This window comes from Schistocerca serialis, chromosome 2 (genome assembly GCF_023864345.2).
Source record: "Schistocerca serialis cubense isolate TAMUIC-IGC-003099 chromosome 2, iqSchSeri2.2, whole genome shotgun sequence".
In the NCBI taxonomy this organism is placed as follows: domain Eukaryota; kingdom Metazoa; phylum Arthropoda; class Insecta; order Orthoptera; family Acrididae; genus Schistocerca; species Schistocerca serialis.
Window position 1 is genome coordinate 1101728701 of NC_064639.1, and position 22765 is coordinate 1101751465.

The window sequence follows — 22765 nt, forward strand, 5'->3', positions numbered from 1 at the left end:
TGCTCAGGAATCTTTTGAAACTTCGCCAGCTGTGTGTAACATTAACCGGCCCGCCGGGCGCGCTCGCGCAACGCGGCCCGGTCAACTGCCCTCGCGGCCGTCCGCACAGCTGCCGCCGCGCGCTAAGCCACGTGTGCCGCGCCAGCACACAAATGCAGTGAAATCATGCCCGCGGTGTGCTACTAGACATTCGCGTGAACATTGCCCGTCACGCCGAGCTATTTGCTTTTTCTGCAATACGAAAGGACATGTTCAAAGTGTTTGCCAGAAAAAGCTCAGATCAGACAATCACAATCATTCCAGGCCCTTTGCTTCGCGCCGGAATCGAACCAAGGACACTCAGGCTCGTGGACCTTCGCCTATGGACATTCATGTCGTTAATTCCACTTCGTCCAGTGACACTTTCTCTAACAGTGACTGTGATCGTCCCACAAAACCTGTGCGTCGACGTCGCCGGAAATCACGTCAATTAGCAAGTGATTCTGTACCAGTGTCTGTTCCAATTGCACAAAACAGTCGCTCTTGTCGTCAGCAGAACAATAAACTTTTTGTGGACTTAGACTTTGAAGGCAAAGTGATACCATTCCAGCTCGATACCGGAGCTGCAGTTTCATTGCTCAATCACGACACGTACAAACAACTGGGCGCACCTCCGTTGCGTGCCGCAAATGTTAAGCTAACTACATATTCCGGACAGAAAATTCCTGTGTTAGGTCAGTGCAGCCTTCTTGCAACATACAAGGGACAAACAAAACTTGTGTCATTTTACGTTCTTCGTTCTTCTTCTGCAGTGAACTTGTTTGGTCTAGATTTATTTCAGTTGTTTAACATGTCTATTGTAAATCAGGTCCTATCAGTGAATCAGACTGTGCCTGCAGACAGTGTTTCTCGGCTGTGTGACGAATTTGCAGACATTTTTGCACCGGGCTTAGGTTGCGCTAAAAACTATGAAGCACATTTAGAACTGAAGGTAAACGCGCAACCGAAATTTTTCAGGGCGCGCAATGTTCCCCACGCATTGCGTGATGAGGTCGCAAGAACGTTACACGATCTCGAATCACAGGGTGTAATTGAACGTGTGCAAGCTTCTCTCTGGGCCTCACCCTTAGTAATTTTGCCAAAACCTTCCGGAAAATTGAGACTTTGCGTGGACTTCAAGGCCACAGTGAATCCACAGCTAGTGACTGCTACTTTTCCTTTGCCCCGCCCGGAAGATCTTTTTGCTAAACTGTGCCCGGGAAAATATTTTTCAAAGTTGGACCTAGCCGATGCGTACTTGCAAATACCGGTGGACGACGAATCCCAGCGCGTATTGGTGGTTAACACGCATCTTGGATTGTACCGCTTCAAAAGACTGCCATTCGGGTGTGCATCCGCCCCTGCCTTGTTTCAGCAATATTTACAAACTATTTGTGCGTCGGTCCCTACTGCAGCAAACTATCTGGACGATATAGTGATCTCCGGACAGACAGAAGAAGATCATCTTGCGAATTTACGAACATTATTTCAGGTCTTGCGGCAAAATGGTCTTCGCTTGAGGAAGGACAAATGTGTGTTTTGTGCTCGTGACTTACCATACCTGGGACATGTCATTAATGCCCAAGGCATACATCCGAGCCCAGAGCACCTCCGTGCTATACAAGAATTGCCTTCCCCTCACAATGTGAAACAGCTACAGAGTGTGTTGGGTAAAATTAATTATTACAATAAATTTGTGCGCAATGCCTCTTCCATTTCAGCTCCGCTTCATCGCTTACGCCGTAAAGGTGTTCCGTTCGTCTGGACGACGGAATGCGAACGCGCCTTTCGCCAGTTGAAATCGGCGTTGCTTTCTAATACTTGCCTTACGCCATTCGATCCCCAGAAACCCCTTTTGTTGATGGTAGATGCATCGGATTTCGGGATCGGTGCTGTGCTTGCGCACAAAGTTGGCTCCCATGATCGCCCTATTGCCTTTGCGTCCAAATTGCTCTCGTCTGCGCAAAGAAATTATTCACAGATAGAGAAAGAAGCTTTGGCTCTCGTGTTTGGTGTTACTAAGTTCCATGATTTCTTGTATGGTCGTCACTTTACCATCATCACAGACCACAAACCTTTGACATCGCTTTTTCATCCGACCAAGCCTGTACCTCCACGTACAGCGCAGAAATTCATTCGCTGGTCTATTTTCCTCTCGCAGTACCGCTACGATATCTTGTATCGGTCCACTGCTAAGCACGGAAACGCCGATGCGTTGTCCCGTTTGCCTGTTGCTGAGGATAAAGCATTCGATTCTTCCGAACTTGCTTGCATGTTCATTGATTCGGAAACCGATGAAGTGGTCGAATCGTTTCCGATTGATTTTCGTCGTGTCGCTACAGCCACAGCTGCTGACCCTGTCCTTGCTACTGTTTTACGTTTTGTTGCTACGCAATGGCCTTTGTCAAAGTCTCGGATCGAGGATCCGTTGATTCGCCGATTTTTTGCTCACAAGGACAGACTTTTTGTTCGACGTGGTGTTTTGTTGTTGCGTTCTGATAATGATCAGTCCAGAGTCGTGGTCCCACGTTCGTTACAGTCCTCTGTTTTACGGCTTCTTCACCAAGGACATTGGGGTATAGTGCGAACGAAACAACTTGCTCGTCAGCACTGTACTTGGTTCGGAATCGATGCTGCGATTACGAATATGTGTTCTTCGTGCCCGGCGTGTGCCGAACAACAATCCGCACCGCCGCGGAAAGTCTTTGCATGGCCAAAAGCCACTTCCCCTTGGCAACGCTTGCACATTGATTTTGCTGGTCCATTCTGGAATGCTCGATGGTTGGTTCTGGTCGATGCCTTCAGTAATTTTCCTTTTGTTGTCCGGATGTCTTCCACGACGTCCTCCGCCACCATCCAAGCGTTGTCTGCTATCTTTTGCATTGAAGGTCTTCCGCAGACTATTGTTTCCGACAATGGCCCACAATTCATGTCCGCAGAATTTTCAGTCATTCTGCCAGGCCAATGGTATTCAACATCTGACATCCGCGCCGTTTTCGCCTCAGTCCAACGGTGCCGCTGAACGATTGGTCCGGACTTTCAAGTCACAGATGTTGAAATTGAAAGAGTCGCATTCTCGGGAGGACGCATTGTTGCTCTTGTCTTCGTATCGCTCTCAGCCCCGAGATGGTCGCTCGCCGGCTGAGTTGCTCCACGGTCGTCCTCATCGCACCTTGATGTCTTTGCTGCATCCGCCGCATCAGGTTCCTGTGCAGCGGCAGACTCCTGCTTTTGCTCCAGGCGACGTTGTATTTTATCGCAACTATCGAGGTTCACGGCGTTGGCTCGCAGGGCGCATTCTTCGCTGCCTCGGCCGCGCGATGTATTTGGTTTTGGGGGCCTCTGGTGAGGTGCGTCGGCATCTCAATCAGCTGCGCCTCTGTCGTCGCTCGGGTTCTGCCGCTCCCCGTCTGCTTTCAGCGACGGTGCCGTCCGGTCAGCGCCCTGGGGACCCATCTACTGGCTCGCCTCATCTCCAGGTGTTACCGACGATGCCTTCCATTTTGCCCCATGGCGACGCGCCACCGCCGCCGCAGCAGCAGCAGCCGCCGCCGCCGCCGCTTGTTCTCCCGCCGGCGCCGCCCGCATTCGACGCTTCGTTGCAGCCGCCAAGCGCCTCCCAGGGTCACGCGCCGCCGTTCGCTTCCCGTGACCAGCTGTCCTCCGCCATGGAACTCCCGCCCGCTCCGGACCACATGACGTCATCGCGCGTCGGCTACCCCGACGCAATGGAGGTTGATCCTTCGGTCCCTCCTGTCTCTTTACGGGCGCATACACCGCCTGTTGACGTGCACCCTGGACTAGTTTTTCAGGCGTTTCCTAGCTCCCCTCGGACCGGATGGCCGGGTGCGGGTGGCACAGCCTCGCCTGTTGTTAGGCTCCCCACCTCATCGCATACGTCAACATGTGGTCCTCCCCACGGCGGGCGGAAGCCTTATCACACGACCGTTCGCCGATTTGCGGGGGAGGAATGTGGTGTCACCGCCAGACACCACACTTGCTAGGTGGTAGCTTAAATCGGCCGCGGTCCATTTAGTACATGTCGGACCCGCGTGTCGCCACTGTGTAATCGCAGACCTAGCGCCACCACCAAGGCAGGTCTCGTGATACGAGAGAGCACTCGCCCCAGTTGTACGAGAACCTAGCTACCGCCCAGTTGTACGAGAACCTAGCTACCGACCAGATGTACGAAGCCTTTCTCTCTCATTAGCCGAGAGACAGAATAGCAATCAGCTAAGTTAATGGCTACGAACTAGCAAGGCGCCATTAGCCCTACAGTGATTGTACTTAAAGTCTTCTGTGTATCGTCAAGATCGATGTACCACAAGGATTAATTAAAGTTAAGTATTAAACCTGCTCCGTACTTTTCTTCCTAACATTAATTACGTATCCTGTTCCAGTACTTCACGCCCGTCTGCGTTAGTCTAGAGTGCCTTTTCAGCCATCTCAACTTCACGGTGTCGGCCCAGCTACCGACACAACAGATCTTCTACTGGAATTCTTTGTTTTCGTCATTGGAAGATTTTTCTTGTTGTGTTCCACGTATAATAGTTAGGGACGTACTCATATAGTAATGTTCTCGCAAATGGGTCCGTTTGGCACAGTTGGTAAAAAGCTGTCAATGTTGTGTTCCGAGGAGGTTCGTTTTCAATTATTCTGGCTGTGTCTTTTGTGAAGTAATCTCTCTGTTCATTCTCCAAATGTACTGCTAGATGTTGCAGAGTTGGCTCGTGTTCGTGTATGGGAAAACCGAAGATCCGTCACACTGCTTCGTTACTGTTGATGCATCTTCCCATTTGATACACGAGGATCTAGTCGAACTGTTCTGTTGTCGCTACCTTTGGCTGTTTGAAATACTGCCATGTCACTGCTTTTGTTCACATACGTACAGACATATTTGATGGATTTCCCTGAACTGCAGTATTCTATTGTACATTTATGTGAGCGTGGGACATTTTGGAAAGCAGTGTGTTATCTGTTACTACCCATTGGTTATCTATTTTCAGTTCGTCGCTGCCTTATATTCGATTTTTGCTGTGAAACCACCGTTTTTGGGTGATATTCTGTATTTGGGATAGCCATCAACGCCGGCTTTTATGCCGTCGAAATATGGTTTTGGGTATTTTTCTTTACATTTTTCAGCTCTCATACGTGGCGAATTGAGGTTTAATGGCCCGCATGGTCGATGAATCATGTTTTTCACTAATATATCATACAGTTCCGGATCTTCTTGTGAACTGGAAAATTCTGCTTGCATGTTTTTGTCGATATCCGTGGAGTGAATTGCGTCGTGTAGCCTTATGAGAGACTGTATGAGTCCATCCAACATCTAACGTTTCCAAAGAAGTGTTATTTTGTGATGACTTCAATATATCTTTTTTTTTGTCGGAAAACTTGGGCTATCTTGTCGTGTCGACGTGTGGGGACTTGCCCGTATCTTAGATGTTGTTTCATTTCTGGCCTCTACGAGTTACATGTGAATCTTATGAAGATGTTAGGTCGTCCACATTTTCTTATGTCGGTCATGGCACCTTGAGTGTATTCGTGCATGTGTCTTGGACTTCCTACGTTTCCGTCATTTACGATTGTGTCTCTAAGGTGAAAATATTCTTTCGTGAGTAGTTTCTTCTGATTCAGTCTTATGTAAATCAGTTACCGTTCCGCTTCTATTTATGCATACGTATTTGTCAGCAACTGTTGGAATAAACGACAAGTGTTGAGAATATGATTGTATGTTTCATTGTCTCTGATCATCAAGCGCTAAGAATAGAACTCCTTGTTCGTTTCTACGCCTGTTTCAGGTTGGCTCTGTTTCACATTAAAATGATATTTGTCCTCTTCGTCAAAAAATATTAATGGATATTGGAGGGCACCTTATAAACTGTGTGTCTCTGCATTGCGCTGTAGTCGTCTCCTCTTCGTTGTACAATTATGCCACGGCTTGAGTTTTCACTGTCTACAAATACAATGGCGACTTCGTCTATGTGAGGTTCATTAAATTGACGTTAGTGTTCTCCATGTGGTCTTTTGTCGGCTCGAACTTTATAATCATCAGAAATCATTCTGTCTAGTGCTGTTTTGAGTATGTGAATCAGTTGAGTGTATTCGTGTAAGATCCTCTGTACATCTCGGACTACTTCTCGTCTCAATGCACTGATATTTATGCATCGTTGATCAAGCATCGTCGATCTGTTTCTTCATTTCCGATTAAATGTACTTGCAGAAATTTACGATTTTCGTTGTGTAGTGGTATTAATGTCCCCATGTTGTGATACATTTGTACTTGGATGGAAAAAACACATAATCTATTTCATCTCTGTTAGTCTTGATCGAAGTGACACCGAAAAACGTTATTCGGAAGCAGGCGTTGTACGCTTCTATATTTTGAAGAAAGTGTTTCGATTATGGAGTTCCCTGGTTACGTAATGTAAAAATTTCGGCAGAGGTGTTAAGAAAGGTGGTAGTAGAATTTTTCCATTCATGGAGCAGAATCCTGCTGTTTCTCTACTGAACTTTTTCGTGTTGCAAAATCGGCAGATGTTATCCATTTCTACGAACAAGACGTCTTTGTGTTTGTTACATGCTTTTGTCGGGTCCTATTTGGATGCTTCATTTGCTATGTTGTGCTGTTTACTTGTCCTCGTCCGCGCTTCTCGGAGGGTAATATTATCACGGCTGACTTGAGTTCGCAGTCAAAATTATGGATTTTTCAAAAAATGGTTCAAATGGCTCTGAGCACTATACGACTTAACTTCTGAGGTCATCAGTCGCCTAGAACTTAGAACTAATTAAACCTACTAACCTAAGGACATCACACACATCCATGACCGAGGCAGGATTCGAACCTGCGACCGTAGCGGTCGCTCGGTTCCAGACTGTAGCGCCTAGAACCGCACGGCCACTCCGGCCAGCATGGATTCTTCAGTCCGTTTGTTCCTTCCCTATTCGGTTTCTCTGCTTCTCACGGTACCCATTCTCGTTCGTTGAGGACTTAAACGTACTTCGCGTCCTTCATCTGTTTCGTTTTCCGGCTGTTCTTTTTGTTTTCGCTGTTTTGTTTCAGAACTGGCATTGTCTAAAATATAAATCAAATCAATTTTTGTATTAACTGGCACTAAGTACACTTTACATACTCTACACACTTTGTTTTTGATTTATATTCAGTCACTGTATTACTTTCACTACTCACTTTTCACTGTTCGTCTTTATTCACTCACTGCACTACTTTTTCGCTTCCTCCCCTCGTCACTGATAAAAAAGTGATTTTCGACCCCACGACGGGGTTTTGCATTATACCCCTACCGACGGGTACTCCCATCAGTGGCAAATTCAAGAACACACCAAAAATGCTTCGAATGGTCTACAGTGTTCCAGAACATTCCACAGCATTCGAGAGTTTTATGGAAAATTGCACAACGATTTAGGATGTTCGGGGATGTTCCCAAACATTCTGGAATCTTCTCGAATGTTCCAAACTATTCCCGAACATTTTAGAACATCCCAGATCATTGTGGAATGTTTCAGAACATTCAGTATTGTGGAATGGTCTCGAATACTCTCGAATTTTCGGAATGTTGTTGAATATTGTCGAATGTTCTGGAATGTTCTAGAAATTTCTTTAGAGTGGAACTTCCCAATTCTTGTTTGTTCAAACGCACGCCCTTCAGGTGAAAACGGGAACCTTGCTCATGGATTGTGGATGGAGGGCCGCCACACCATATAACTCCCTTGATCGTACTTGATCGTACTGGGACTCGTTTCTGTGTTTTAGCGGCACGCACATTGTACACTTATTTCTATAAGAATATTGATTTAAGAATTTGCTGCCACTGAGCCTTTCAACAGAATGAACCATACATAACTTTAGTCCGTTTAAAATTACTTGATAGCCGACGGCTGTCATTTGCCACTAGGGTGTTGCGACATCGGCCGCCGATTACCTCTGGATTATAGGTAACATACAAATACGCCATTTTTTTTTTTTTTTTTTTTTTTTTTTTTTTTTTTTTTTTTTTCTTCATCAGTCTACTGACTGGTTTGATGCGGCCCTCCACGAATTCCTTTCCTGTGCTAATCTCTTCATCTCAGAGTAGTACTTGCAACCTACGTCCTCAATTATTTGCTTGACGTATTCCAATCTCTGTCTTCCTCTACAGTTTTTGCCCTCTACAGCTCCCTCTAGTACCATGGAAGTCATTCCCTCATGTCTTAGCAGATGTCCAGTCATCCTGTCCCTTCTCCTTATCAGTGTTTTCCACATATTCCTTTCCTCTCCGATTCTGCGTAGAACCTCCTCATTCCTTACCTCATCAGTCCACCTAATTTTCAACATTCGTCTATAGCACCATATCTCAAATGCTTCGATTCTTTTCTGTTCCGGTTTTCCCACAGTCCATGTTTCACTACCATACAATGCTGTACTCCAGACGTACATCCTCAGAAATTTCTTCCTCAAATTAAGGCCGGTATTTGATATTAGTAGACTTCTCTTGGCCAGAAATGCCTTTTTTGCCATAGCGAGTCTGCTTTTGATGTCCTCCTTGCTCCGTCCGTCATTGGTTATTTTACTGCCTAGGTAGCAGAATTCCTTAACTTCATTGACTTCGTGACCATCCATTCTGATGTTAAGTTTCTCGCTGTTCTCATTTCTACTACTTCTCATTACCTTCGCCTTTCTCCGATTTACTCTCAAACCATACTGTGTACTCATTAGAGTGTTCATTCCGTTCAGCAGATCATTTAATTCTTCTTCACTTTCACTCAGGATAGCAATGTCATCAGCGATTCGTATCATTGATATCCTTTCACCTTGTATTTTAATTCTACTCCTGAACCTTTCTTTTATTTCCATTATTGCTTCCTCGATGTACAGATTGAAGAGTAGGGGCGAAAGGCTACAGCCTTGTCTTACACCCTTCTTAATACGAGCACTTCGTTCTTGATCGTCCACTCTTATTATTCCCTCTTGGTTGTTGTACATACTGTATATAACCCGTCTCTCCCTATAGCTTACCCCTACTTTTTTCAGAATCTCGAACAGCTTGCACCATTTTATATTGTCGAACGCTTTTTCCAGGTCGACAAAGCCTATGAAAGTGCCTTGTTTTTCTTTAGCCTTGCTTCCATTATTAGCCGTAACGTCAGAATTGCCTCTCTCGTCCCTTTACTTTTCCTAAAGCCAAACTGATCGTCACCTAGCGCATTCTCAATTTTCTTTTCCATTCTTCTGTATATTATTCTTGTAAGCAGCTTCGATGCATGAGCTGTTAAGCTGATTGTGCGATAATTGTCGCACTTGTCATCTCTTGCCGTCTTCGGAATTGTGTGGATGATGCTTTTCCGAATGTCAGATGGTATGTCGCCAGACTCACATATTCTGCACACCAACGTGAATAGTCGTTTTGTTGCCACTTCCCCAAATGATTTTAGAAAATCTGATGGAATGTTATCCATCCCTTCTGCCTTATTTGACCGTAAGTCCTCCAAAGCTCTTTTAAATTCCGATTCTAATACTGGATCCCCTATCCCCTCTAAATCGACTCCTGTTTCTTCTTCTATCACATCAGACAAATCGTCAGCCTCATAGAGGCTTTCAGTGTATTCTTTCCACCTATCTGCTCTCTCCTCTGCATTTAACAGTGGAATTCCCGTTGCTCTCTTAATGTTAGCACCGTTGCTTTTAATGTCACCAAAGGTTGTTTTGACTTTCCTGTATGCTGAGTCTGCACTTCCGACAATCATATCTTTTTCGATGTCTTCACATTTTTCCTGCAGCCATTTCGTCTTAGCTTCCCTGCACTTCCTATTTATTTCATTCCTCAGCGACTTGTATTTCTGTATTCCTGATTTTCCCGGAACATGTTTGTACTTCCTCCTTTCATCAATCAACTGAAGTATTTCTTCCGTTACCCATGGTTTCTTCGCAACTACCTTCTTTGTACCTATGTTTTCCATCCCAACTTCTGTGATGGCCCTATCACTTCAAAAATCCTGTTAGTGTGTAAGGCGGAGCAATATTGGAAGTGGCCGCGAAAAGATATGTCGGCAAAGCGAGATGCTGTGTCGACAGCCCATTTTAACTGACCACCGACTGAACTGCGGCAGGAGACGAGTCTTGTAGCCGTGATTTAAACTCTTGTCGTAAGCTAACCACAACCTCGCGTTCTGAGAAAACGGCGATCAACAATATACGGCAGAAATAAAATCACAATAGCTTCGTTCACGGCTACTAAAGCTGACCTCTACGAGCAAACACAAGACGGAAAAGTTCAGTTTCAGCGCTAAAAAGAAACTGCAGTTTCTTGTGTTTCTTGCTATCGTTGGTTACCTGCAACTGTTCTCTCACTGGTTACACGAGCTGTCGCGTTACCAGCCGATGGCCAGTCCTCATTGGCATTTGGTTGCAGATTATAGAATACACGAGCAGACTCCCGACGGAAAAATGGCGATAGGCAGAAAAATGACAGCAAATAAAGAAGTCAGTAAGATGATGAAAATGAAATTAGAAATAAAAAATAAATTTCAATCAATTAATTAAATAAAAAGTGTAATTGAACTCTTTTAATTAGGTTTGGGAACTTAAAAATTACATGGCACGTGAAGAGATTCGAACATTCGACCATTAACATGACAATGTTATCCGCTAACCACTGCGCTAATTTTGTATTTAATATCCGTTAAGGTACAACACAGAGTGAAGTTGTTACATTTTTGACTGGTCACCCAGTCGCAATGCTGAATTGTAGCCTTCAAAAATTCAATTTCACGCAATGTCGTGCGAAGCTTATCTAATGTAAGTCGATCTCTGATTATAATCGCATACGTGAAGCTGGGTCGCGTCTCGTCGGAAGTATCCAGTAGCGTTCAGTTAGTGTTGTGTGTGAAACGTGTGTACTTCATTAGCGTCGTTATGTGTGTGTGCTATTTGCTTTATGATGTATGATGAACTACGAAACAAAAGTGCCAGACCCAAGATTCGGGATCCAGTCAAATCAAGAAAGAATGCCGGAAAAGGAACAGGAAATGAAATAACCAAATTGTTGTGGCAGTTTGGCAACGGCGGAGGCTTCGGCCGTGACGCTGAGCTCTCTGGTTGGAGGAAACCAGCTCCACCGTGTGAACTGTCGACTGTCAACTATTTTAATCAGACTATAATTGGCAGTTAACAGTGCAGTGTGATCTAACAAGTATCCCTCGATAATTCGTATTTGAATAATGTGATAACCTAGAGGCTTTGTTAATATAAAACCATCAGGTAATAAATTTAGATCAAACCTCACCAAGTGTAAGCGCTACAGTGAAAATATGCCCCACGTTCAGCTACTTACAGAATTATAATACTTGTTTCGGTCCTGAGTCAAGTAAGCGATTGTTTATGCTGTGTCTGGGAGCAGGCTCAAGAAAGAAGTGAGATGCGGTAACACATGTATTCTTCATAGTGCTAATGTAATTGGCATAATATGTTTGGCAACTCGTTAATCATTTAATTACATCCTGGGTTAACACAGAGTTATCCTGCTAAATCAACTTGATATGTTCATGTCATTTCCATTTATTAAGGTAGGTCATTTTCATTTATGACGGAGCATCGCGTAAATAAATTTTAAGCTTTTGAATCTACAACTGTTTCACTCTTACTGAAACCAAATAAACTAAACTCCTCCCGAACAGGCCATGAAGGCCCAACGGTGTCGACCGACCGCCGTGTCATCCTCAGCCCACAGGCGTCACTCGATGCGGATATGGAAGGGCACGAGGTCAGTACACCGCTCTTCTGGCCGTATGTCAGTTTCCGAGACCGGATGTTTCACTCTTACACTGCAAATTATTTGCGCCGTCAATCTACTGTATATGGCAATGAGAAAAAATGCATGCAGCACACACATGCTAGCTAAGACTGGTCACTCTGTGGAGTGGAAGCTGATATAACTGTTAGTTGCATTTTTGCAAAAATGGTTCAAATGGGTCTGGGCACTATGGGACTTAACATCTGAGGTCATCAGTCCCATAGAACTTAGAACTACTTAAACCTAACTAACCTAATGACATCACATACATCCATCACCGAGGTAGGATTCGAACCTGCGACCGTAGCGGTCGCGCGGTTCCAGACTGAAGCACCTAGAAAAGCTTGGCATATCGGCCGGCGCATTTTTGCAGAGAAGCTAGATACATAAGTAGCCCTTTGCTTTTTGCTGTCGGAACTACAAGTAGCCAGATCCAAAATCAGCAAGGCAATCTTAGCATATAATCTCCGCCGTTAGTCACCATAAATCTCTATCCCTTACGGAAAAGCCTGACGGTGGAAAAATTATGAAACTGCAAAATCACTGACGTGTTAAATTTTCTGCTTCTGCTGACATAAGTTTCAGTTTCTTGTGAACGCACAGTTTGATTGATTACTAAAGCTTGAAGTTTACGGAACGCTCATGATTTCTCTTGTCTTATTAAAATATGCTATCATCGTAAGGGTACCAACAAAATATTATACAGCAATAGTCTTACATGGCTGTGTTAATCTAGTTGGAGTTAAAGATGTTATCAAAGGATTTTCGTCCCAAAAACAATGGTAGTTCAAGAAAGCGCGAAAAATGAAAGTATTTGAGAGCGAAAGATCAAGAGAAAAATTTTGGTGAGGGGTGATCTTCCTACTTAGCAGCTGGTCAGCTATATTTTTCAAAGCAGCATTGCTCAGCGCTTGACGCACTCATCTTGATCGTTTTCCAATATACGTTTCAGTTGTTGGTAACAAAAGGCACCTGATAAGCAAACACCACTGGGGAGCATTTCCTAGTACACAACACCGATCTTAGGGCACCAGTGCAAAATATTATCTTCAGTATTCGCCCACTCCTCTTTGAATGGGGGAGTGTGATACCCCTGTAACTAACTTTTAAACCTTTCCCATTGAATACAAATGTCGCTCAATGTGGGTTACCGTTCTTCACCTTTGCCAATGACGTGGCACACTGACATTGAATAAAGGGTCTAAACGTTCTTTAACGAAGCCCGTTGGTCTTCATGAATATGGCAAATAGTTCACATCAAAAAGAAAACTATTTCTGATGGTCTTCCTTCGATGGTTGTGGCCTTATACGCTGCTTCCGCTGCCATCATTCATCTTTTAAATCACAACTGAACTTTTGCGTGTCATAGTCAGTTTTTTAAAGCTTAAATAACGCCCGACGTTTCCTTCAACTATACAACCATCAGTACGTCACTGTAAGTACAATACTATAATCTCAAATTAAAAATTTCAGTTGATACTCTCATAGCAAACTTCTTGGCAACACGTCCAACAAAAATGCCACGAACTTATGCACCAAGACGATTTTCAGTTAACTACCGGCTGCAGTAATTGTAGATTACATACTTCAGTATTTGCCACGTCGTATCCAGCATGAGCAATGAACACACCACTGTGGTTACAGCGCAATGCTCACTCTCTTATCGAAAGTATTTCATGCAGAATATTAAAGTACAATAATAAATAATTTCTTGCTCGCCAGTGCAAGTACAGAAACACGCGTCATGGGAAGGGATCGGTGAAAAGTGTCCTCTGAATCGAGAGGAAACTCTAAACCATAAATTTTCCTACCTGGACAGTTAGCCACGAGAACTTTAACTGAAATGATTTTGTATGTTTTTGCAAGTGCTGGTGACTTCGAGAGTGAAACATAGTATTTCAAATATTGCATCAAGCTGGTGACTGTGGCGTACAGGTGAAGTGATATTTAAAAATAGGGCAATGACTGGGCTTAGACTTCCGATTTTTCGTATACACTGAGCGATATTTTTCACTAAAGCTCAAGCATATACACCACCAGAACAACTCGAGCGAAAGACAACAGTTCCTCCAGTTAACTTCAACGTGCTGCAGTGTTGCCAGTTCGTGTTGATGGCTGGACTTGGAATTCTGTCGAACAGCCAGTTTTATTGCCGCCTTTAAGTGCACGGCTCCGAGTGCCTCTCCGCAGTTTCCGGCCAGTTGGCAGACTTCGTGTCAAAGACTATTATTACAAGGAGTATGAGTGAACAGGACAAAAACATGGCTTTAATTGTCATATAAGGCGTACAAATAAATAATAAATGACATGTAGATGCAGTTGGTATGGTTCCCAAATAGAGAGGCAAGACAGGAAATCGAATATCTCTCTCTCTATGGGTGGAGAATGACTCTGCAGCTGCTCTTTGACCTGATCCAATCAATCCAGATTGTCGGGAAACTTCTAGCTTCAATTACCTCTTTATCGCCTTTCTACACTCCACGGAGATTTTGTCGAATGCCTGACACTCCTGACGATCTAGGAAACACAAAATTAATCGCTAGCTCATGCCCTAGGAATTGACTGTAACCAATATAACTTGCTATGGAGGATAATGTGAACCACAACGAACTATCTATGGCAGGCAGGCAGGTGCTCAGTCGCATTTGATGACTGACATATCGAAACACGATAAGCAGTCGCACGTGATGCTACTGTAGAAGGTGCGCTCCTGGCAGACCATAGGTACTGAGATTTCTACAGTACTCTTAACCCTCCTGAAAAGGATCCTGCAGTGGTTGTAGAGAAGCTTACGAGTAGCTTAGGAAAACATGAGAGATGTCAAGGCAGCTGAGAAGATAACCACGTTGGCGGCATTTGCATGTATGCTGCTGCTGATGAATCCTTACTTATGACAAATATACATCCTCATTGTTGTTGTTGTCGTCTTAAGTCAAGAGACTGGTTTGATGCAGCTCTCCATGCTACTCTATCCTGTGCAAGATTCTTCATTTCCCAGTACCTACTGCAACCTACATCCTTCTGAATCTGTTTTGTGTATTCATGTCTTCGTCTCCCTCTACGTTTTGTACCCTTAATGCTGCCCTCCAATACTAAATTCGTGATCCCTTGATGCCTCAGAATATGCCCTACCAACCGATCCCTTCTTCTAATAAAGTTGTGCCACAAATTTCTCTTCTCTCCAATTCTATTCAGTACCTCCTCATTAGTTATGTGATCTACCCATCTAATCTTCAGCATTCTTCTGTAGCACCACATTTCGAAAGCTTCTATTCTCTTCTTGTCTAAACTATTTATCAAATGGTTCAAATGGCTCTGAGCACTATGAGACTCAACTGCTGAGGTCATTAGTCCCCTAGAACTTAGAACTATTTAAACCTAACTAACCTAAGGACATCACAAACATCCATGCCCGAGGCAGGATTCGAACCTGCGACCGTAGCCGTCTTGCGCTTTCAGACTGCAGCGCCTTTAACCGCACGGCCACTTCGGCCGGCAACTATTTATCGTCCACGTTTCACTTCCTTACATGGCTATACTCCAGACAGATAGTTTCAAAAAAGACTTCCTGACGCTTAAATCTATACTCGATGTTAACAAATTTCTCTTCTTCAGAAACGCTTTCCTTGCCATTGCCAGTCTACATTTTATATCCTCTCTACTTCGACCATCATCAGTTATTTTGCTCCCCAAATAGAAAAACTCATTTACTACTTTAAGTGTCTCATTTCTTAATCTGATTCCCGCAGCATCACCCAATTTAATTCGACTACATTCCATTACCCTCATTTTGCTTTTGTTGATGTTCATCTTATATCCTCCTTTCAAGACACTGTCCATTCCGTTCAGTCCTTTTTTGCCATAGACATTTGAACTGTAATAGCGATTCGAATGGTACAACAGATGCAAAGCAACCAGGTAACGCATCTATAGCATATTGTCACTAAAGATTATCCAGACTTTGCCACCGACGCTTCCTGTACATGTTTCGTCGTGCAGAGTCGTTTTCATAATTTTATGTGGGAGGAAAATCAAGCATGATACTAGGTGACGTCACGTGTTACTGCCCACTGTCACGACTGTTGTGAACAGCAGATACTTGTCGCATCGTTTGCAGTCCACCCGCTAGTTCTTTTCAAAAGTGACATATTCTTGGCAGCTAACGTTATGATCAGCTTCCATTCCCAATCGGTTGTTCACTTGTTTCAGACTGATGATCGTTTTGCGGCCACATGACAAATGGGGAACAAAATAAAGACGTGTTATAACACCAGTGAATAATTTGTCTTATTCTGGAGGTAGTAAGTTGAGGGAAACAGTGATTGGATGATATAGAATAAATAACTGAGGACGTTGGGCACAAGCGCTAATGTGAGTTCCAGACTTTTGGCATCAAGTTAACGAAAATATTAATGAAAGAAAAGACAATTAGGTTTGCATCAAATTTCAAAGGGACTATGCAAAGCTAGGAATACATTACCACTTGGTACTGTGTACGGTCTTCATCCTCAGACGTTCAGCTACCATTAGGTACTCTCCCCTCCCCACTTCCCCCCTCTCTCTCTCTCTAGGCGTATATGGCATGCAGCAAATACAAAGCGCCAATATCTTGTTATCCCCTTATCGCCAAACAAAACATATGATAATATCTCTCAGAATTTATACTACGGATCAGCTGACACTTGGCACTCAACAGTGACAATTAAGCATACACAATACTTCCGTAAACAGGACGCTGCTTGTGAAATAATCTGGTGACCAGCGTGCGTGAAGGCCGTATATTGCGTCATTTTATTCCACACACAGAGAAATGCGACAGACTTTTGACTTGCAGGAGAGGCCTTATACCGAGAATTTTCATCTTACTTTTTCCGTATTTTGATATAGATTCCCGGATGGTTTCTTCCATGGATCAATGGCTGTATCCTTTATCTATCGTTCCGTAATACATCTGCATCTAGATGGATACTCTGTAAATCACACTTAAGTACCTAGCAGAGTTATAGCTAATGATTACCCTCAAACAATATTAATATCACAAAGACACTAATTAATATCTTTCCTGCATTATAGGAAGCATGAAACACGGCTACAACTGTTCCTCACCAAGTCCTCGTTTGATGGCTCTGGAAGCAAAGAGTCGAGTTGTTTGCTAATTACAGGAATAAACTTCTTCCATTAACAATTGGTTTCGAGGGACATAGAACGAGGAAGAGAAACACCAAGCCACTAGTCTACAAGAATATTATTAGTTTCCCAAATTTCCGAAAATAATAATGGTCCTAATAGTTTTTTGTTGAGGGTAATCATATTTAGTAAATAAACTGCTGCAAAAAGCTAAGGAGAAAAAAGAGAACTCCAGCATTTTTTATTCCATAGCATCTTGGCCAAAGACTTGTACATAGAGAGAAGGTAGCTTATGGAAAATATGATGCTACTGGTGTATACTGCATCAGTTGAGGCAGCTGTTCTGCCAGATCTCTGGTGCAAACTGCCAGTGGGTTTTCCATTACGTTCCAAGAACACCAGAGTCTGAGGAACTGGAAATCTACTTCAAGTAACCCCTTACGTGATTCTGGCCATTCCGTAACAGATGGAGTTAAGACATTACAATATAGTATCCAACTCTGATTTTCTTTCAAGGACACAATATCACGGTTTTTCCGCTGCTGGGTTATTGGTAGTATTTCGGCCGCTAGAAAGACGCAGCGTAGTGTACAGTGTAGAGTATGTGCAATGAGTTTATTCCATGATCAATTAGTTTAATACATGGGTGGTCGATTGCTACAGCGCAGCGTCTTACGTCTCTTGTGTGCTTGCACGCTTGGTATTCCGGATGGTTTCTCTAAAAGCGAGAACGACATTGAGTTTCTTATTGATACACAGGGAGATTCATTCATTGGTATGTGCCATTGTGCAGAAGGTAATCTTGTTATTATTACAGTGTGAGCGTCACTAACTTTGTTTATGCCGTGGTATCAAAGTTATCTTGCTTTAGTTATTAGTTCGTGACGGGAGTGGTCGTAAATTCATACTTAGATAAGTGCTAATGGAAATACGTTTATTTAAATCAGAGAGTTGTCTTCCATTTTTTTGTCGTATATTTAACTAAAAGCCAACGTCCTTGCCGCAGTGGTAATACCGGTTCCCGTCACATCACCGAGTCAAGCGCTGTCGGGCTGGGCTAGCACTTTGATGGGTGACCATTCGTTCTGCTGAGCGCTGTTGGCAAGCGGAGTGTACTCAGCCATCGTAAGGCAGACTGAGGAACTACTTGATTGAGAAGTAGCGGCTCCGGTCTCGTAAACTGACATACGGCCGGGAGAACGGTGGGCTGACCACATGCCCTTCCATATCCGCATACAGTTGACACCTGTCGACGAGGGTGACACGGCGGCCGGTCGGTACCGTTGGGCCTTCATGGCCTGTTTGGACGGAGTTTAGTTTTTTATGATTAATTAAAGGAGCTAACTTGTCATTCTGTTGCCTTTGAGCCGGCCGGAGTGGCCGAGCGGTTAAAGGCGCTACAGTCTGGAACCGCACGACCGCTACGGTCGCAGGTTCGAATCCTGCCTCGGGCATGGATGTGTGTGATGCCCTTAGGTTAGTTAGGTTTAAGTAGTTCTAAGTTCTAGGGGACTTATGACCACAGCAGTTGAGTCCCATAGTGCTCACAGCCATTTTTTTGTTGCCTTTGACCACTGGCCACGTATTGTAAACTATTATTGAAACCTATTATTGATCCCCACCTATCAGCTGAGTAAAGTCGATATGAATTTCGCTTTCATTGTTTTAAATGTTTTTTATGTTGTAATTCTCTTGTTGAGTTCTTCTCTCAAGAACTGTGTTGGACTGTAAATTAAGTTCTACATGTGTTGCTTGAGGCTTTCCCAACGAACTACTTGTAAACATGGTTCTCGGGCGAGAGGTCGGATGTCACTGTGAAAATACGACAATATTTCGTCGGTGCAACTGACCCACATATTCAGATGCGCCGCATTTGAAGATGTCAGTCTTGCCCGAGAACCATATTTGTAAGTTTAGTTACGGTATCATTTCTCTGTTGCAAAGAAAAATACGCCATGCTTAAAAAATTCCCTGCAAAACGGAGTCTGCACTTGCATAACACAGAGCCGAAATCGCACTCCACCGAAACGCCGTGGAACAATAGCACCTGTGGAACTTGATGGAATAGCAACAAGCTAACAGCGCCACAAACCACTGTCCCATCATCAGGAGAAGGAGTATCACAAATGTCAGCACTATTGGATCAAAAGTAAGCGAATACTAAACTCAGATACGGTACATGTGATCATTGTTATGACTATCTTATCAAGGGTTCAAAATGATGACCTTGAGCACTGATACATGCTATCAAGCGGCTTTTGCCAGACAATACTGCGCAATGAATTTCAGCTGGTATAGTATGACATTTCATGTCGTTGGTGTTTCTTCGTAGAATCCTCATTTACAGGTTTTCCCTTTTTAACCCCTACAATGTTCAGACTTTTGACATTTCATGTTGAGGGTGCCGGCCGCAGTGGCCAAGCGGTTCTAGGCGCTTCAGTCCAGAACTGTGCTGCTGCTACAGTCGCAGGTTCGAATCTTGCCTCGGGCGTGGATGTGTGTGATGTTCTTAGGTTAGTTAGGTTTACGTAGTCTAGGGAACTGACGACCTCAGATGTTAAGTCCGATAGTGCTTAGAGCCACTTGAACCACGTCCAGGCTCGCTGAACGTAATCCTTTCATTGGTTACTCAGTATTTTTGTCATGGTCACCTCTCCCTTGGTGGTTTTCTCTGAAAATCCAAACTGGGGACTAGTCCAGAATCTTTTTGCCAATGGAGAGATCATCATCATAGTTTCTCAATTACAAGACACATGCCCAGTGGATACACATTATGTGTCTTGAATGCAATGGCTTCGATTAGCTTCTGCATCATCATTGCTGGGTATTCCACCTTTTCAGGATTAACGAATTGGTGAGAATATACGGTATTGGAAGCAATAACATTCAAGTAAACATGGATCTTTGATATTTGAGGGATAACGGTGACTGTGTGGTTGCGAGGCACCACTGACTTCAGTACGAAGTAATATCCTAGTTAGTACAAATGTGTATGAAACATCATCTTTTTCCTTTTATTCCCCATCTAATTGGGGTCAACCCCTATGAGCTACCTTAACTGGAAATACCGTAGTAGTGCAGCAGATTTGCACATTAAAATTTACTATAGATTTTTATCTGTCAAAGAAGACGTTCCATGTCTCATCAGGGAGCTGCGATCTGTTCTTCACAAAACTATATAATTTGCTGCTTCAGTTCTTCAACTACATCAAATGGAGTGCTGTATACTTTACTTTGTGTCGACCAGACTGGAAAATCCCGGCTGAGGTGAGTAAATAGTTGAGGATGTATGTCGGAACTGCTACTCGGCGATGAAAACTTTAACACAAGAGATGAATCTGTGGCGGACCATCTCAGACTTTCTGTGTAGGCCAGACTGGAAAATCCAGGCTGAGGTGAGTAAATAATTGAGGATGTATGTTGGAACTGCTACTGTGCGATGAAAACATTAGCACAGGAGATGAATTCGTGGCGGACCATCTCAGACCATTCAGAATAAAGAAAAAAAACATAAAAATCTTGGACGCTGAGACACGGGATTTGTTCTGGGCTAACTATCCAGTCTGACCAACATAGGAGCCTAAAAAGTCATCAGCAGTAAATTGCATCATGTGATAGAGCTTGGCATTCAGTGACGAGTGGTTCATCTACGAACACTGCCATTCATCCATTGGATATCCCAAAGCTATGCCTAGTGCTCTATGCAGCATCAGGGATGGTGCTCCCTAATGTGTGTGTCCTATTTCCCACCCATGCGCCATGGATGATATTTGTGCATAATTAAATTAGGATGTACCCGAGAAGTTTCCATTCAAATATACTTGTGCTAACTAGGCCTGTACTTCATACTGAAGTCTGTGTCGTGTTGTAAGAACACATTTCTGACTATCTTGAAATGCCTTACAAATGAGCCCCTAATTACTGGAAAATTCTAGCTTCTATTCTGCATAATTCGAGCTCTGTCAGTTGTCGTTATTAAATGTGATACACGGTATATATTGCAATATATTGTGAACAGTAACGACCCTACAACACTTCCTATGTGCATTACCGAAATTACTGTAGCGTTTGTTAACTTCATCCAGTTTATAACAACTTAATTCAACATTAAGGAAAGCGCTGTCCCTCTGAACGAACCTGTTGTTGATGAGCGGGGCCAGACGGAAGCCGCGTCGCATCTGAAACGCGGCACTGGACTGCGCATACCGCAGCGAGTCGACGCGCCGCAGGCGGCAGCTGGGCAGGGAGAGGGTGCGGTTGGCAGCCCTGAGCAGCATGGCGCGCGCCGCCACCGCCTCCACCTCGAGCAGCGCCACGTGCTCCTCGCACATGACCCGCGCCACGTCCTCGTCCCGCCACACGTTGGCGCAAGGACGGCGCTCCAGCACTGCACGCCACCGCGGCACCGCATGAGGAGCCAGCTCCGACTCCTGTAGACAGGCCGTAAGTGCCAGCTACAGAAAGAGCGGTGGGTAACCCTGAGCTAACTGGTGTGCACCATCACTTTCTCCACCTCCAGCAGCGCCATGTGTTCCTCATTCCCGCTCAGGCTGCGGAGAGATACGGATCGCTGTTGTCGCTGTTGCTGCTCGAGATGTCGGGACGCAGAAGGGGACGCAAAGCTGCAGCCCCAGCGGAGTTGCTGCTCACGCTAGCAGAAACGTTCGGCAACAGGAAGAAGAGGACTGCAGCGCAGTGCTTTCGCTGCCAAAAGCTTGGCCACATCGCCAAGCACTGCAGCGGTGCAGTCGCGTGTTTGAAGTGTGCGCAAGCACATGACACAAGCGACTGCAAGAAGGAGGACACCCGTTGTGCCTGCGTCAACTGTGGCGGCGCACAAGCGGCGAACGCCCGTTCCTGCGCCTACGAGAGGAATTGGCACGGATCGGACAAGAAGAAGACGCAGAAGCAAGTGATCACCACACATGAAGATGTGGTCTCCTGTACAGAAGACGTCGTCTCCAGGCGTGTAAAGGACGCTGTAGAAGAAGCCACGTCCCCCTTCAAATCCGCCATGGCGGAAGAGAGGGCGGCCATGTTGGCGGAACTGGGCGAGGCTCGGCATACGGCTGCTGTGCTGACGCAGGAACTTCCCTCAGCCAAAGAAGACTCCGCCACGAGAGAAGACACCGCCACCCAGACAACTGGTGCACGAGAGAAGGAGTTCGCAACAGTGGCCACGCAAACCGACGAACCTGCCGAAGAGCAGGCGACACAGCAAAAGAACACCGAAGCAACTGCACAAGAGGAAGAAGAGTGTGAAGAAGCCCCATTCCTCCCGCTTCCGGACTTGTACAGCACAAGTGCTGTACTGAAGAAGATTGCTAGTTCGCTTCGTCATGGTACATACCCCCACCACGAAAATCCCTATCCTTTTGGACAACCAAACCATCCAAAACCGCCACCCTGTCATCAACCAGTTAGCTATCCAGAAGGCCGTATAGGACTTTCCAGGGAGGATTATGAGCTGATTAATTCCTACCCTATCTTCACTACTCTGCAGATGCATTGTGTAACCATTTCTCTGGTTTACGGAGAACAACTGAAGACAGTATACATTACGTATCAAGCCAACACTGAGGAACAGTCCTCTGTCACCAGTAAGAAGAAAAATAAAAACCGTCACATCGACAAGAACAAGAAATAAATTATCGGCACTCCTTGCCAGTTCCAGATGTAATAAAACAGTCCAAGAAAGAAGCATCAAAAGATTTTTGGGGGAGTAAAGGCCAAATAGGCCACAAACTTCCACTTGAACTTCCTCACAGAGGAAAGTCAAAAAGGAGCAGAGAGCATGTGTTCCTCGCACATGGTTTGTATAATGTCCTCGAACA